Source organism: Bidens hawaiensis, unplaced genomic scaffold (assembly GCF_021521415.1).
Source record: "Bidens hawaiensis isolate Kalapana, Puna unplaced genomic scaffold, B.hawaiensis_p1.1 tig00004868_1, whole genome shotgun sequence".
In the NCBI taxonomy this organism is placed as follows: domain Eukaryota; kingdom Viridiplantae; phylum Streptophyta; class Magnoliopsida; order Asterales; family Asteraceae; genus Bidens; species Bidens hawaiensis.
Genome location: NW_027491307.1, coordinates 667,147 through 673,643, shown reverse-complemented (window position 1 = coordinate 673,643; position 6,497 = coordinate 667,147). Strand labels below are relative to the sequence as shown.

Below are 6,497 nucleotides of genomic sequence, written 5' to 3'. Positions count from 1 at the left end.
GTGCCATTTCATGCAAATCCTATATACTCATACTTTTCGTTTTTTTTTTTTTTTTGTGGAAACGACACCATCTGATCGAGGGAAGGCTTCCATAATTTACTTCCATCTTGTTACAAAGATGAAGGGGTGGAGTGTAAATAAATCAAACCCTTGCTTTGATAACTTATTCCTCAAAAAAAAAAAAAAATGAGCATGAAATTTAGAGGGTCCCCGTTTATGAAACTTGAAAACTAATTCTTCTTCACCAACTTCAAGCCATCCATATGAATAATATAAATACAGCTGTAGCCAGACTTGCCTTTGAAAGGTTGAAACAGAGCATGGCGAACACAACAGAAGGATGTCCGATGGTAATCGGGGTTGTTCAGCTATGGCGCGGATGTAGACCGCGGGAGCTAGTGTTAACCCAGCGTGCGTCAGAGACCCGAGGTTGTCGGCGTGGACCCGCCAGAGCACAAATGAAGCTCGCGGTAGTTGGTGCTGACCTGCCCGCGCTGATTAGTTTTGGATCCGCCAGCGTAAGCGACCCGCGGTGTTCATAAGAAACCCGCGGCGTGCACGTGACCGGCGACGGTAGTGCTTACACTTGACCCTCGGTAATTTGTGTTGGCTCGCTGAAGGGCATTGATACACTATTAAATGAAGCTTGCAAGTTGGCGAAACTATAACTCACCAGAATGTCGGATCGCGGTTATGACCCACGGGTGGCATTGCCAGCCCGCAGGAATTGATACGCGGATCGCGGTTATGACCCGCGGGTGGCATTTTCCAGCCCGCAGGTGTTGATAGGCGGATCGCTTTTATGACCCGCGGGTGGTATTGCCAGCCAGCAGGTGTTGATACGCGGATCGCGGTTATGACCCGCGGGTGGCATTGCAGGCCTGCAGGGTGTTGATACGCGGATCGCGGTTGTGACCTGGGTGACATTGCGAACTCGCTGGTGTTAATACGTGGCGGCACGCGGCATGGCGGCAAAGTGTTGAGCGCGGCTGCGCGCATGATGTATGAAGGCGTAGTGCACTATCAGCAGCGGCGCGCAAGCATGTCGGTGGAGTGCAACATGTGCATGGCGCGCATGCATGGCGGCGGATTGTTCATCTGCGGAAGCGCACGCATGGCGGCGCAGAGTTGATCAGCGGGACACGCATGCATGCACGGTGACGCGATGATCCTTAGCTCGCATGCATGGTGACGTATTGTTGAAACCCATCAGCGCACATGAACTGTGGTCGGGTGTTTACCTGCGGAACTTGCAGGTGACCCGCCTTGGTCAGAAGTTCGTTATGTCGGAGCACGACGTCCATGAATGGTGTCGTCTTCCAAGCTCATATTGTACTATTTTTGACCCGCATGGGTCGTCTTCCAACCCGCATGGGGTTTTGATCCGCGGTTCGCATGCATGGCGGCGGAGCGGTTACTCGCGGGCGCGCATGCATTGAGGCGGAGTCTTCTGCGTAAAACCGAAGGCATGGAGTCGTCTTCCGACCCACATGGTGGTTTCCGCGGGCGCGCATGCATGGCGACGGAGTGATGACTCGCGGGCGCGCATGCATCACGGCGGAGCATGGATATCTCCGCGGTGGCGGAGTTTTTCCGAGACTGTTAACTTTAGTTGCTCCGTTGGTGATGGAAGAGCACCGATATGCGTGTGTGGGTGACCTCCAGCTGTTTGGAATTTATTCTAAGGAACACACATGTGACCCGCGGTAAGTGACCCTTAGCGTTCATAAAGACCCGCGACGTTCATAAGAGACCCGTGTTAAGTGACCCTCGGCAGTGTGCATGCATGGAAGCGGAAACTTGATCTCCGGTGACGCGCATGCATGGCGGCGGAGTCTTGATCCTCGGCCGTAGCGCATGCATGGCGGCGGAGAGAGGACCCGCCGCGCGCGCATGCATGGTGGCACGCAGGTGTTGACCCGCGGGTGGTATTGCCAACCCGCAGGTGTTGATACGTGGCGGCACGCAGCATGGTTACGACCCGCGGGTGGCATTGCCAACCCGCAGGTGTTGATACGCGGATCTCGGTTATGACCCGCGGCCTGACGGTAGCGTACAAGCGGGTCTATCCTTCGCATGTGTATAAACTTTTTCGGTCATAGCGGACTTTGTGGATCTACAAGCGGGAGGCGCGGTTCCTCGGCGGAGGTGGTGTGCATGCATGGCGGTGGAGTGATGATCCTCGGCAGTACGCATGCATGGAAGCAGAGACTTGATCTCTGGTGGCGTGCATGCATGGCAATAGAGTCTTGACCCTCGGCACCCTGCGCATGCATGGCGTCGGGGTGTTCCTCCGATGCGGCGCATGCATGGCCGGGAGAGTTCGTCCGCAGCACACTTGTATGGCGTCGGAGTGTTCCTCCGATGCGGCGCATGCATGGCCGGTAGAGTTCGTCCGCAGCGCACTTGTATGGCGTCGGAGTGTTCCTCCGATGCGGCTTCCTCCAAGGCGGCGCATGCATGGCGAGTGTTCCTCCGATGCGGCGCATGCATGGAAGCAAAAAGGTGATCCGTGGGCGTACATGCATGGCGGCTAGTTGTTCCACCGGGCGCCTGTGCATGGCGGCGGAATACATCATCCGAGGCGGCGCCCATGCATGATGGCGGGTCGTTGATCCGCGGGGTCGCGCATGCAAGGCATCGGAGTATTCCGCCGTTGTTGGTTTCATGTGTACGACTTAGGGAAAGTTCTCCGGAGTCACGATGCAGAAAAAGTATGAAGGGTTCAGAGGTTGTCCCCTTAATAGGATACAAAGCATAGGCATGTTGTACTATGTGTTATGCGAGTTGTACCCTTCCTTTTAAAATATCTTCATACTGATGGTGACACCTCTTTTCTAGCTCCGAGAATATTTACCACTCAAAGTTCAGTGGGTTTTTTCAAAAATGTAGATCTGAAACGTGATTATTGCTCAAACAAACTCGCGTATGAAGAAATCTGAATCAGATCTGGTCTCCATTACACAAAAAACTCAGATCTATAACCCAGATCTGTAATTCTCCGATTTGTAATCGTGTAAAAACAGATCTGAAGCTTGGAGTAGAGAAGATCTAAAACCATCATAGATCCGGAGGCTTGACCGTCCGAATCAGGTAGTTTTAATATATATTTTTTTTTATACTTCAAGATCTGGATTTTTCTAGAGAGGAAAAAATCCTAGATTTGGAATATTTCATGGATAGATCTGAGAACCGAGACGAAAATCAAGACGTGGTTCGTTGCCGGTCCCACGGATGGCGCCAATGAAGAAACATGAAATGAATCTGACCTGATCCATGACGATGTTCCCCGGTCTTCGAGATGAACGAACCACGACTCGACTTCTTCTCTCCGGTAGCTTGAGATCTAACCAAATCTCGGATCGTCTTCTACGGGATGATGTAACCAAATCTCGCTCTCCTCGCTCAGATCTGCAATGGTTTTTGGGGGTGTGGAGGTGACTGCTAAGAAATCTCGAGGATCTCTTGTTTACAGACACAAAAATGGTTATGGTGGTGGCTCTTCTTGAGAACAACCTTTAATAAGGAGGTGGAGACCTCCTTATATAGGGAGCCTCATGGCCACCATCATGGTACCCTAATGGGCCTAGCCCAGTTAGGGTTACCCTCCACAAAACCCCCATCAGCCCAATAATATTGTATTAGTCCATATACTAAAATAAGCCAAACATAATAAATTAAGGTCGTAAGCCGGGTTTAGTACCATACCCCTACAGTACTCGACCACACTTAGTAGATCGAAAGACAAGCTCAATGCCACTAGGCGAACCAATGAGGCGGAAAAGTTCATATGTTGTGCAAACGTCAATGCAACCGGTGTCTCCACTTTGAGTATAGCGGCCTCTTCTGACTTGTTAACAAAATAGTTTTGTTTGCAAACATTATTTGAAATACCCGTGTTACCTTGGTGGAAACAACCCAACATGCAATCCGTTATTTTTGAATTGACAGGTGGATACAAGATGGTTTCAAATCTAACCCATCTTCAGTTTCATGACTTCATCATCTTCACTACAATTATAGAAGGATATCTCTCTACCTTTACCTTCCATGTTGCAAACCTAGCGGGTATCTAACCAATCTAACTGTTTCATCCTTTTCCATAAACCTAACTCTTTTGTTAAACCCAAGATTCCAACCTTTTCACCAAGTTTAACTTGATTATCATCAAACCTAGGGCTGAATTGCACCCTCTCATAAATTGTATTTCGCAACACTGTTTCTTCTTGATCCTTGTCTGTTACATCAAAGAGATTCATGGGAACCAATTCTTTCGCATTATTAAGCACTACCACTTTGACACTTGTATCATGATTCAAAACATCGTTTCCATGCATACCATTGCACACTTCAATCTGGAACAAATCTTTTGAATTGTTTAGGTTGTAAGGAGCATCTGTTATAGCTCTAATTTCAGACACGACAGATGGAACATCGGTATACAAAGCATTGTCACACACCATGAGTGTAGATTCAATTTATCAATAGAAACCATAAATGGAGCTATATCCCGACAGGCATGCTCACACTCGAACCCTTCTCAGAAGATCAAGGTCGGTCGGCGGTGCACCCCGCTAGGGGGATCCCGCCAGGCACGGCCAAGGCATGCAAAACTCGGCCAAGGCACGGCCAAAGGCATGCCAAGGCATGCAAAACTCGGCTCCTCGTTAAGGGATTTAGAATGTACTCATTCCAATTTACCAGAGCCCGGTATTGTTATTTATTGTCACTACCTCCCCGTGTCAGGATTGGGTAATTTGCGCGCCTGCTGCCTTCCGTTGCGTACCTAAGCAATGGGATTGTCTTGGTTGATTACAGTTGATTTCGTCTCGTGCCATTTTTGTGGCATTGGATGAACCGCAAGCCAAAGGCCAAGGCGCCCATGGCCAGGCCAAGGCACGTCCAAGGCATGCCAAAGCTCGGCCAAGGCATGCCAAGGCAAGCCAAAGGCATGCCTAGGCACGCCCATGGCCAGGCCAAGGCACGTCCAAGGCATGTTGCTGCAATGATTCATGATAACTCGACGGATCGCACGGCCCTCGTGCCGGCGACGCATCATTCAAATTTCTGCCCTATCAACTTTCGATGGTAGGATAGTGGCCTACTATGGTGGTGACGTGTGACGGAGAATTAGGGTTCGATTCCGGAGAGGGAGCCTGAGAAACGGCTACCACATCCAAGGCTGCCACAAGCCAGTTATCCCTGTGGTAACTTTTATGACACCTCTAGCTTCAAATTCCGAAGGTCTAAAGGATCGTTAGGCCACGCTTTCACGGTTCGTATCAGTTTCTTTCACATCTTTTCTTGAATCATTACCCAAAACTTCCTTTATTTCACTACTAACATAGCCAAGCATTTCATCAAACACCTTTAATGCAGTCTTATTATAATTTTCCATTTTCTCTCAAATCATCATCTACCTTCTTAAATTGTTTATTGCTAAAGCAAGCGGCAAGAAATTTATCTTGTTTCTTTGCCATTTCATAAGCCTCTCCAAGTGTTTTTTGGTCTCAAAAACTTAACCCACCACTTAATTTCAGGTTTGAGACCCTCCACGAATAGACTTGTAGCATAATCCTCACTCATAACTACTTTAGTAAGGAGAATATCAAATGAACTGCAATAATCATGAAATGAACATCGTTGTTGGATGTTCTTGATTTCTTCCTAGATGATGAAGTATTTAGAATTCTTGTTTCTTGATTTTTAGTTCCGAATAAGCTAGGACTTCGTATTCCCCATGTTAGTGATCCCATCCATTCATCCAAACATCTGTAACCTATGCAAAATTCCAAGTCAGTTGGCGATTTTGAATAATCTGGTATGTAACCACAACAATGACCCCTGCCTTGGGTTTCACTAACATAGAAGTTTGATTAAAGTTATAGTTAGCTAATTAATACTTAAACTTATCACACAGTTAGTCGTGCACAGCTAAGGAAGGGTGTTACCATTAACTCAGAGAAGAACAGGACCCAGGTGAGTTTCTAGCCCCAATTTTCTTGTTATGTTTTCGGGGCTGTGTGCATACTCGATGTGATTAGTTAATACACTTACCTTAAGTGGTAAGTTTATGATATGTGAACGTATGTGAATGATATATGTATAAGGTTAGGAGTATGCATGAAAGTATATAATAAAATGTATGTGTAAAGAAATGTATGTATGGTTGTATGGAAAAAAAGGACCAGACCCTAATAATATCTGTAGGTTCCCAGCCGGATCTACAACGAGATATCGCGTACTACGCAGGTGCGGAATCCCTACGTAAGACGTTACGAGTATAGAAGACAATACGATTAACACACGATAATATAATCAAACACGTTGTATACCAACCTTAAACACGTGATACGAAGATCACTTGATTACAGACTCTCTCTAACTCGAATACACGAAAACTGTAAAACTGAATGAATTAATGAATAAGCCGTAACAGATGGCTTATATAATCACGACAACTTCGCCTGGCATGTTTAGGCGAAGTTGTCACTAAC

General features: G+C 47.5%; 1 pseudogene; it reads left to right on the top strand.

Annotated features, from left to right (window-relative positions):
- Positions 1-5,005: 5,005 nt before the first annotated feature.
- Positions 5,006-5,188, top strand: LOC143628331 (18S ribosomal RNA; annotated as a pseudogene).
- Positions 5,189-6,497: the final 1,309 nt, after the last annotated feature.